At 40.7% G+C, this 12,148-nt stretch overlaps 1 long non-coding RNA gene across 1 annotated transcript; it reads right to left on the bottom strand.

Moving 5' to 3' along the window:
* Positions 1–2,560: 2,560 nt before the first annotated feature.
* Positions 2,561–11,907, bottom strand: LOC121917452. The gene is made up of 3 exons (XR_006101030.1): positions 11,847–11,907; positions 8,717–8,768; positions 2,561–3,202 (listed from the first exon to the last, which is right to left on the bottom strand). It is a non-coding gene; the product is annotated as an uncharacterized LOC121917452 (long non-coding RNA).
* Positions 11,908–12,148: the final 241 nt, after the last annotated feature.

Here is a 12,148-nt window from a genome sequence, read left to right as displayed (position 1 = left end):
CGTGCTAAAGCTACTGCAAGAACAGTGATTGTGGATAGGTTTAATTCTCCCTCACCCCAACAGAGTGGCAGCAGCACAATTCTGTCTTGCTTACAGAAAAGTGTTTTAGAGCCACAGCCCCAAATCCCCTCCCCCCCCCAATGTCCAAAGGGACAGAAATTCTTTGCCACCCACATAGACAGCTGCTATGCTTGCCTGCCAATCAGAGACATAAAATCTGAGTCCGAAAGGGGCAGAAATCCTTCACAGTTTGGACACTTGTGTGGAGACAACTAATTTTAGCCTCAGGATGATATGAAGAATGATTGAGACAGGCACTTGTCCAAAGCACAGCAAGGGTTATGGCAGCCTTATGGTCAGCAACTGCACAAATATGAGGCAGGCCAAGGTTGTGAGAAGAGTTGCCACCGCTTATTTGAAGTGAGAAACTACCTCCTCTCTCTATTTATTATTACAGCCCTTGGGTCTAACAGTTCTGAAAAGCAGAATTTTTCTTCCTTTCTTTTTGCTCCAGGACTGAGTTTACAAGAATTTCTTCTGTATTTAAAAAAAACAAAACAAAAAACAAACAGCATCAAAATAAAGACGATAGGGCCTTAACATTTCACAAGATTATTCATTTTAGCAAAATATGCTTGAGACACCTGTTTGTTTTTGAAGCTGCTTAAGCTTAGCCCAAGTATTAGAGGATCTTTCGTAAAGGCAATGGTGAGACAATTCTTAACCCAAATTCTAAACTTAGGGAATCCATGTTTCTCCCAGTGTTTTTTAAATGCAATTCCTCTCACCCTCAGGCAACTTGTTCAATGGTAAGGGATGATGGGAAGTGTAATTCCCAGTTGGAGGGCTACAAGTTCTCCAGACCTGTGCTTTCAAATGTTAGCACAGTGCTTTCAAATGTCCCAACTGCTTTATCTGCATTCTTTAGCCAGGAACTGTACTACAACCCTGTAAAGAAGTCAGTCACTTTTATTATTAGATCCCTAGTGCAGATGAGGAGCGGGGTAGGCTGAACAAAAGTGGCATGCCTAAAACCACCGTGGTAATCTTTTTAAAAATTGTAATGCTAAATCTTTTTTTGGTGTGCCAAATTTCAACTATACACCGCACTGCATGTGCATGCACATACCTCTAGTGACATACCCATGCTCAACTAGGTGCTTGTACACAGGTTTTACTGCTCTGTTCCAGTAGATAAACCTGTGCACATATTTCTGCCAACTAATGAAGATCAGCACTTCTCCCCATATTTCAACAGCTAACGACAGGGGTGCGGGCTTTTTGAAGGGTCTATCTAGATCAGAGATCAAGATTGTGGACATTGACCTCAGGTAAGCACACAGCTCCCTATTCAGCCAAGGAAATTGACACAAAAGTCTCCTTCAGCATACGACATGTGGCTTCTATCTATCTATCTATCTATCTATCTAGGCTTAAAGTTTTGTAGCTGAGCTGGAATCCCATAATGATGGACATCTACTAGATAAACAATGTGATCACATAAGCTTATTTGCTTCTCACTCATCACCCTCTCTCCTTCTGTCTGACAGGTGCAAGGACTTTTCTGCTAGCATCAGTGCAACAGGAACTACAGATCATGCTTAGACTACTGGATGGGGACAGCAGGGTGAATAGGTTCCTTATTAAGGTATCATGGCCAGATTTCCAAGGAAATTCAGTGCTTTTTTGGGGAGGGGCTTAACTATCAGGAAAGGAACAGGTTAAGCAAAACAGATACACACAACATCATGATTTATAATAGATATTCCAAGTCTGGCATTTTAACCTCATGGTCAGTTGCCTTGGATGGCTCCATTTTGTACCACAACGACAGCGTAAATATGATCTTATAAATAGACAATGAAATAACTCCCTTTTCATCAGGAAGTCACAGTTAGTGAGTATGAGCACAAGAGCACATCTATACCTGCAACAGAATTATAGGATGACATATTTCCTGGATTATACCACTTTAGACTGCAGGTAGGAATTATGAGGATGACAATAATTGCCTTATAAATTAAATTATGCTAATGTATTATAGTGGTTTGAGTGCTAAACTACAACTCTGGGAGAAATGAAACCCACTAGCAGACCTTGGGCAACCCATGCTCTCTCAGAAGAAAGCAATGGCAAATCCCCTCTGAACAAATCTTGCCAAGAAAACCCCATGATAGGTTTGAATTTGGGTCACCATAAGATGGAAATGACTTGAAGACACACAACAACAACAACAACAACAACAACTTATTATATGCTATGAACAGTTTAGCCTTTATTGGAGCAGAACAATATATATGGACAGTTTCAGTAGTTCAGAATCCATAATAGCAATAGCAGCTTCGTTTATATACCACTTCATGCTGCCTAAGCCAGTGATGGCAAACCTTTTACAGACCGAGGGCCCTAACTGCAACCCAGACCCCACTTATTTATTGCAAAGTGCCAAGTCTCTTTGGCTTTCTAGTAAGAAACTCTGGCAAACTCTGTGCTAGGGCGACAGCCTGCGTGTCCACAGACAGGGCTCTGAGTGCCACCTCTGGCACACATGCCATAGGTTCGTCATCACTGGCCTAAGCAGTCTCTAAGCAGTTTACATCTGTAAGCTAATTGCCCTCAACACGCTGGGTACTCATTTTAGTGACCTTGGAAGGATGCCAGCCTGAGTCCATAACTTTTCATGAACTTCTATGAGTCACAATCTATTTCTTCAGATTCTAACTTGAAACTTTGAATTGCAAATGACAGTTAAACAGGTAGATCTAAAACAATCAATCCATGCAAAGTACCTTATAAACATCCTATATTAATAACATGTATTAATATTTGTTATTATTATGAGCATTAATTGAAAAGGAGGCACAGTATGACTGATAAGAAATAAAAGACCTTGGCTACAGGCATACTTTATCATCTTTAGCTCCCTCTTCAGGGATGGATGGCATCAGATTTGGCACTGTTCGGCACCTGCAAAGGCTGTCAACTCTGTGAAAGGACTTGCTGCTGATGGCTGGAGCATCTTGACACTATTGCTCTCCCTCTTTGTTGTTGCTGCCTATTGACCTATCCTCTTGAGCATGTGAAGAGCGGCAAGGGTTGTGATGTAGCAGGATCTTCCATGTACCTTTCACCATCTCTTTGAGTGGTTGCACAGATAGGATACAACAAAGCAGTGTGTGTAGAAGGGTTGTGAGAAGGTCATCTGCATGATCAGATCAGAATGTAGTAACATGACTAACATGGCTTCACATAGATTTTGTATTTCTTGTTCATATTGTCTTATAATGAAGTTGAGGAACATGCAGACTGAATATTGTTGGATTTTGATTCCCATCATCTGACAAAACCCAATAATAAGGGATAATGGGACTATCTTGAGAGCCACACTAATCTCTCTCTCTCTCTCTCTCTGTGTGTGTGTGTGTGTGTGTGTGTTTGCACACGCCCTCAAATTGTTTCTAACCCAAAGGTGTTGGAAAGGCTTGTTCAGAGGGGGTTTGCCAGTATCTTTCTCTGAGAAAGTATGATTTGTGCAAGGTCACCAATGGGTTTCCATGGATGAATGGGGATTCAAACCTTGCTCTCCAGAGTTTTAATCCAGCACTAAAACTACTACACCTCACCAGCTCTCTGGATGTAGGTCCTATTAAATTCAGTACGATATATTTCTCAGTTGACATCTGTAGGGCAGCAATAATGGATTAGGATTCATGGAATTGCAGTCCAGCAACATCTAGAAGGCTACATGTTTCAACCTTTGCCTCAAAATGTGGCCAACTGAGGAGTGGGAAAGGCAGTGAGCAGAGGGAAAAGCTGAACAAGCACCCAGGCACAATGTAGGAAAGATAAGAGAGAATGAAGAAGAAGGTGGGTGGCAGAAAATAGGAAGAACAGAAAGAGAAAGAGCACCAAGGATGAAGGGAGAGAAACATCAGCTGGGCTGGTGGGTGAGTGACAAGAAAGAACACTTGTGTAATTAAGGGGTGAGAAAGACTGCATGTACAACAAGGGATAAAAGGGAACAGGGTAGGTGTGCAGGTGAGGAATGTCTTAAAGTGTGTGTATGGTAGGGATGTAATTCTCTTCTAATTTTTTTCTCTAAGGAAGTGACAAGTAGTTTTACCAGTTTTCTTCCCATTGTGAGAAAGTCTTGGGAAATTACACAGATTTTGAAGCCTATATGCAATTTAGGACTTATCCTGTACAAAAGTCACACATGGCTGTTTTGAATTTTCTGCACAGGAAACAGAAAATGTTGTTTTCTATGCTAATCATCCACATCTCAGTTTTATGCAGAATAAGCCTAGAACTGCAATGATTCTCATCAGTCTAGGACTTTTCTTGTCAGGCTTTCTTGAACTTGAAAAACATAGTGATAGATATAGCTGTGTTAATCTGGAAAATCAGTATGCAAATGGATCTTGTAGCACTTTTTGAAACTAACTGGAAGAAAGAAACTGATAGCTTTTGTAGACTTGAGTCTAGTTCCTTAGATGCATGCAGTAGGGTCAAGTCTATGAAGGCTCATGCTACCAACTTCTTTCTTTTAGTTTGTCTCAAAGGTGCTACAAGATCCCTTTGCATATTGAAAATCATGGGTTTTGGCCTTTTAAAAAAAATCTTTAGAGTATTATTTCCACTTCCAGCATGTATGAAGAAGGAGTAATTAAGTAGGTGGGAAGGAAAGAACACCACGTGAGATGGGGGGGGGCATGGTTTACATAGGCCATACAAAGCTAGGCAAGTCTCCTTTAAAATAAAGCAAGCTACCTGATAGCCTACTGCATTTCTGTAGGACATTCAGTCCCAAAGTACAAAAGGAATTTTGTTGAGTTGCTGCAAGTAGCCAAGTTATCTTGCTTCTCCTTTCGTGTTAAAAGAAATACAACAGTTACATGTTGTGTATTTAAGGGAGTCCACCCCACTCTCAAACATTCTTAGACCTCACCTCTAAAGACTAATCCAAACTCCAGGGTGCATTTAGTGTGAATTAACTAAGATTATGAAACATGTTTTCATAGGATAAATAAAGTACCCAAATACAGGGCAATATTTCTCTCACTCACATGAGTGCTGAAAGGAATTCCATCATTCTTCTTGGCTGTCATCAAAATAGGACAACTTGTCCCCACCAAGCTGGGTCTTCACATACCCCCTGATGTGGCCCACTGAGCCTGTTTTGCTTAGTCCCATGGCTGGCAGTTTACTGATTCTCCAGTGCAGATAAAATAACAGCTGACCCATGTATGATATTATTTTGTATGAGATCAGGCGCTGATATTCTTTTTCTTCCCTTGTTAATAGTGCTGAACTGAAAGCTAAAAATGTACGAAATCCAAAAAAATTATTTAGAGCTCTCAACAGGTCTCCCCCTGTTCATGTTTGGCATGCATGAAATTTGGGAAGCAGGCCTAAAAGCAGCACAATGGATCTTTTTGTCTGACAATCCCTTTGTGAAAGATTACAGGTTTAAGTGCTTACTTTCATTTCATGCAATACTGGCAACAGATGGAGACATACAAAGAAATGTATTTAGGCCTACTTGCTCCAGTTATTTGGATATATTCCCAGCTTGCTGCTATGGATCGGAAGCCTGTGTAAAGTAGGCCCAAATGTATTACTGCTTTGCTCTCCCTATGTACTCTCTTGGATCTTGGTAACCAGCATTCTGCTAGTTAGCATCAGCAACATTTGATGCAGTGCATTTAATTTAGAAACTAGCAGCTGAATGATTATATGACATCGTTTCTCAGCTCCAGCTCAAACTTCTCGGGACAACTAAGATAATTTTTTCTCTCTTTCTCTTTCATTTTTCTTTTTTTACTTTGCACCAAGTTCACCTGATGTGTAAATTTAAAACAGTTCCTCTGCTCAGTCCAATTTGCAGTTCAACTAACATGAGATTCCCAATAAAAAAGGTCACGAGAAAAATTTGTAACTATTTTTTTAAAAAAAGAAATAGCAAATAGTACAGAACTAAATTTTCTATCATCTGAGGGAACTGTTCCAAAAAGCCTTGTGGGTGTGCTAGAAATAGTGTACATCAATTCCACACACAGCAGGAAGCCTAGGTTCAAACTGTTACTGGGAAAGTGCTCGTTTTTGAGTGTAATTATAGCCAGGCAGAAGAAAAATGCATCAGAATTTTTGGGAAACCCTTTGGACATAAAGAATGGAGAGAGGTCCCCACGAATTATGCTGGTCATTGTCTATGCTGTGCACCAGTATCTCCTGCCTCTATATGGGACAAAACAAAGCAGGCCATATGTGCATCTCCAGCATACAGATTTATAAAGAAGATAAGAAATGTCTACTAATGTATCTAAATGGGATCTCTGCAAATAGGTGTTCCACTGGTCAAGGGGTGGACTTATTTTTGTGAGTTTTCTTTCCTTTCCCTTCTTCTCAGTATTCTTTCCTTGGCCACAACCACTAAGCACTTGCTATATGCTTTACATGCTCCCATGCCTGCCCATTTACTATTCTGGAGCAGCTTAAAATGGCAGTCAAGTTTATATAGAGAAAAGAAGTTTGTGAAGTCAAAAGCTTTCATGGCTGGTATCCATAGTTTTTTTGTGGGTTTTTCAGGCTATGTGGCCATGTGCTAGAAGAGTTTATTCTTGATGTTTTGCCAGCATCTGTGGCTGACATCTTCAGAGAATGCTGACCTGGAAGACAGTGTGTTTGTATGTGTGTGTACACATACATACATACTGTGTGACCCTGGGTAAGGTGGAGTGATTCCCATGTTAATATGTGTATTGTTCTGTTGTTGATGGCCAGGCCTCAAGGTGGGAGGATATGCAAAAGAGGATTAGTGTCTGCTAATTGGTGATCATTGTCTGTTGGGAAAGCCCCCCCCCCCTAACCTGAGTGGTTCCTCATTTGCATTTGCTGAGTGCTGATTTTCCTATTTTGCCGGACTGGTAGCCAAACTTCGTTTACTTAAAGGGTTTCCTCTTTCCTATTGAAGTTATCCAACTGTTTGTGGATCCACAAACTATAGAAAAGAAGTTTATTTGGTTTGCATTTCCTAGATTAATGTGCAGATCAGAAAGATCATTATCTCTCAAATTTCATGATTCCCTGAATTTTGCAGTGCAGTCACCATTTCACAAACTGTACCCAGTAATGTATACACTGAAGAAAGCCCTGCCAACAAAAAATGATGCATATTTTAGGGAGAAATGTGTACGAATATAAATATAAATGTTGCAGGGTTTTTTTTAAAAAATGCATACTGATACAAAATTAGACTCAACATTTTGACTGATATGAAAAACTGCACAATTGATATGTGACGTTACCAAGGACTGGAAATAGATTGTTTTGTCCATTGCTACCAAAAGTAGGCAATTGGGTTCACAAATATATTGTTGGGGCCAAGTAGAAAACTTTGGGATGATATTTGAATTTTGGGAACAGTTTAAGGGATCCTGGATTTCAAAATCCAAATTAGCTCAGTTGATGCCTGTGTAGTGTATATCTAATAACGTGTTGTTGGCTATGTACAGAGTGGGATTATTTTTCTATTTTATGTGTTTTTGTCTCCAGTTTCTCGACACAATGATGTGACTGCAATTGTCAGTTTTTAGCCATAAGAAGTATAGAGTAAAAGGCAACTGATCTTCTAGTGAAGGTGTGGGCAAACTCTGGAGTCTGAAGGCCATTTTGTCTGGATCTGGGACTTTCTTGGGTTTTGAGTCTTCCATTTTAAAAAAAATTCCCCACAGTTGTTTGTAGGGATTTGTTTTACCAGGGGCTAGGACCATGGGACACCAAAATTTGATGTCCCACCCAGTCATGGAAATGAAGTGGGTGATTGTGGGCAAGTCAGACACGCTCAGCCTCAAAGGAAGGCAACAGCAAATTGGAAATGGCTTGAAGGCACGGCGAGCCAGAGCATAACAAGTAGGAGTAGAGTGGGAAAAGCACACACATATTTAATCAAAATGAGGTTTAGGGGCTGCTCCTACTCTTCTCACGGGCTGTGGTGATTTCATATACAGAAGCCAACTGGACTGGCAGCTGTATCATGACAGCATCATGAGGGCAACAAATTAGTTTAGAGGGGGCTGTAAGCTCTGACCTCCAAGGGAGAGAAACAGCTTCTCTCATCTTCATGGTGGAGTTGGCCTTGGGTTTGGGTATCACACATACTCTGCTGCCACTGAAAATAATGTAAAATTCAGCCTCTGTCCTTAGGGACACCAATGAATAGCAGATATTTTCCTAGTAAGTCATGAGTCCTGGCCTCAAAGGAGGTGAGAGCAGGCTACTTAAGTTTTTTTTTAAAGGAAGCTGGAATAGGCATTTGCTTGGGCCATAACATAGAGTTTTAGAACACAAAGCATACCTCCTTAAGTCTGTACTTGTCCCATCCTTGATCTTAAATAACATATATGGTTCATTTTTTTGGAGTCATGAACCACCTTCCACCTCATAGATAAGTGAGTTGATCTCTGGCAGTCATTATATCTGTGATTTATAAGGAACACAGGGATCTGCATTACCAGTGTCAAAGTCCACCAGTATTTTTTAAAAAAACAACAGCAAATGGGTTTTTTATCTTTCAGCATAGTGCGTAGTGGATGCATACGATACATTTCTTGGTCTGCATACAATCAATCTAATGTAAACCATTATCTTCAAAAAAGAAGACTACATTAAAACCACTTTTACATGGGCCCATATCTTAAATATGTTTGACACTCACCGTTCCCATGGTCTCTTGTGAGCTGCATGACCACTGCAAGATGTTCATCTCTCTGTAGCATAAAACAAGTTCCCAGTGTGACGAAAACATTCAGGGATAGTATTTCTAATGAGTATGCTGACAGGCCAAAGAGGGAACACTTAGCAAATATCAAAGTGGCCCTTTAGCTTTCATTTTAAGTGGTTTCAGAACTTTTCAAAGATGAGACAAAATATGTGAAGAAACAAGTCACTGGATTTACACTGTATTTGTTTGTTTAAAATATTTTTATGCCACCTTTCATGTGAGGGTGGGGGCGCCTCCTCAAAGCATTTGCAAGGTAAACATTTAAAACAAAATATGAAATGGAACTAACAGAAACTGCAGCAAAACCCAATTAAATATAAAAACATTTTAAAATAAAAAGTGGATTGACTAAAAATAAATAAATAAATTGGAATAAGAATGAAGAGTTATTGAACCACTGGGTATATCAAAGGCATGCTTGATATTTTGTAATCATATGGTTCCCCTGCCAACTTTGGAAAGATGACTTTGGTAGGTTCCTACTAATGTTTGAAGAAAAGTTTATTTCAGTTTGTTTAAAACAGTAATAATGGCTATGTCTGCACAGACCAAACACAAAAGCCTCTCCCAGTTCCATCAGTGGGGAGACTGGATGATATACAGCCCAAGGCCTGGTTCTGGTGCTAGCAGACTGGATGACATCCAGCTTACCTAGCACCAGAACCAGGTTTTACTCCTCCTTACCTTGGATTTTAATAAGCTGCTAATTGTTCTGGATCTTAGGGAAGATTGGGTTTGGCTCAGCTACCTGGTATGTCTGCCAGTGCACTCAGTTGCTTGCTTTGAAGTCAGAACAAGATGCCCAGCCATGTTACCATTGCTGGATACCTGATTCTGACCTCAGAGTGACGTGGTAGTCACTTCAAGACACAGAAGCGGTAGACACACCAGGCAGCTGAGTGGGACATGCACACAGCTGCCCCGCTTCAGAATAGAGGGCTTTGTAATGGAAGAGGGTCAGGACAGCTCCAGAGGCAGGTTACCTAGGCTTCCCTGCTCCAGTGCAGACAGGGTCAGCATCTCTTTTCATCCCTGAAGATTTCCCCGAGTGAGTTTTTATGAAAAGTCTATTAAGGAACAATTGGTTTAGTGATTGAAATTTGAACCCTTGAACCTTGTGAAAGGAGATTATCACATGCCTTTTTCTCCTGAGCTGGGCACAAGTTGGGCATGGGCATAAACTGCTGAAAAATGGATGTTATCACACCACTCTGTGTCCAACTTGGAGGAATCGTGTACCCAATCTGGACTTCTCCCTGACTTCACAAAGAACAGGAAAGTCCTAGACAAGTCTCTACAGGCTAATGGTTATTCCAGCTCAGACATCAGAAGGGCTGCCAAACCAGAAATATCCAGAGGACTGAAGACAAGCAACCACCCAAAGGGAAGGTATTTTTACCATACATCAAAGGAGTCCCAGACAGAATAGGGAAACTGGTGAAGAAACACAACTTCCAAATGGTTTACAAACCAACCAAGAAAATCCAGCAAATGCTGCGCTCAGCAAAGGACCAGAGAGGCCATCTCACAGCCGCAGGAGTTTACTACATACCATGCAGCTGTGGACAAGTCTATATAGGGACCACCAAACTCAGTGTGCAAACAAGAATCAAGGAACACAAGAGACACTGCAGACTGAGTCAGCCAGAAAAATCAGCAGGAGCAAAACATGTTATAAACCACCCTGGGCATAAAATACTGTTTGATAACACTGAAATTCTGGACCATGCCAACAATTGTTAGGTCAGAATGCACAGGGAAGCCACTGAAATCCATAAACATCTGGATAATTTCAATTGGAAAGAAGAAACCCTTAAAGTGAACAAAGTGTGGCTACCACTACTAAAAAATAGCAAAATCAGGATTCAGCAAATGCAAATGAGAAACCACCCAGGGTCAGGGGCTTTCCCAGCAGACAGTGATCACCAATTAGCAGACACTAATCCTCTTTGCATATCCTCCCACCCCGAGGCCCTGCCATCAACGACAGAACAATACATAGATTAACATCCTCCCTACCCAGGATCACACAGTGTGTGTGTGTGTATCCATATCCAACTCTCTTCCATGCCAGCATTCTCTGAAGATGCCAGCCAAAGATGCTGGCAAAATGTCAGGAATAAATTCTTCTAGAACATAGCCACATAGCCTGAAAAATCCACAAAAAAACTATGGATGCCAGCCATGAAAGCCTTCAACTTCACAAAAGTGTAATGTTTTTTTCCAGCACAGATACTCGAAGCAACTCAGAGGAAAGACAATATAAATTGAATGAACACGTTATAACTTCCTGTTGTATTCCAAGAGAATTTTTAGTATTCATACTGCTGTGGACATACATCATTGTTTTTTGAGAGAATTTTGGTTTGGGCCAAATTGACATAAAAGACAAAAATGGGGAAGCACCATGTAGTATAGCCCTGTCTGTTAAATGTGATCCTGCTTCTCCAGAAGCAAAACAAGCAATGGCTACTATTTACCGTGAATGCTGAGCCTTATGACTGGCCTGCAACGAACAGTCTGCCAAGTTCAGCTGTTGTCCAACCTTCATTTTTCCACCAAATTAAAGCAATGAAAACTTTGATGGCTTGTACTAAGTCGCATTACGCTCTCCCACATATTTTTGGCAAAGAAGGGAGGGCCACCATTCTGTTTGTGCCACCATCATGAGTTGTGCTCTCCTGCCAATGTCTGATGAGATGACAGAGTATGTGTTTAATGTGAGTGAGAGGTCAGCAGTCATCCCTCACTCACCATTTTTGCAACGTACAAGGTCTTTTGAGAGCTTTATGATTTCACCTTTGACCCAGGTAATAAATACACAAGTACAGAGATTATGGGATGCATGCCTTGGCTGTCTCAGCCCTAACTGCTCAAGAAGAGGTTGAGAAAAACTATAAAATAATTACATTGCTTGTGAATTTGTCAAATTCTTGGATCTACCATAGGGAGAAAAAGATAAAGCAAACGAGAATGACAAAAACACAACTTTATTATTAGGATGGGGAAAGTCCATTGATAAAAAGACATTCAGTAATGTAAGCCCAGTCATAAATACACTTACCTGGGAATAAGTGTCAGTGGACACAGGCAGACTGACTTCTGAGTAAGCATGTATAGGCTGTATGTATATCTGCTGAAAGGAGGCATAGAATCTGATTGACATTACACAGCTGGCAAAAGTTGCACCCAGCTACATGAGCTGCCTCCTCCTTACCGATTTTAAAACGATTGCTCATGTCTTTGAGTGTAGAAAGTGCATTTAAGCTTTTTTCTGTAGCACAACTCAGGGTTCATCTAGAAGGGATAAAAGTTTCTACTTCTTTTTGTTTTGTTAACTGCCTATGCCCAGGACTGCACCTGGGA

This window comes from Sceloporus undulatus, unplaced genomic scaffold, assembly GCF_019175285.1.
Source record: "Sceloporus undulatus isolate JIND9_A2432 ecotype Alabama unplaced genomic scaffold, SceUnd_v1.1 scaffold_19, whole genome shotgun sequence".
NCBI classification, from domain to species: Eukaryota; Metazoa; Chordata; class Lepidosauria; order Squamata; family Phrynosomatidae; genus Sceloporus; species Sceloporus undulatus.
Note: the sequence above shows the minus strand (reverse complement) of the source record. Positions and strands in the feature narration are given on the sequence as shown.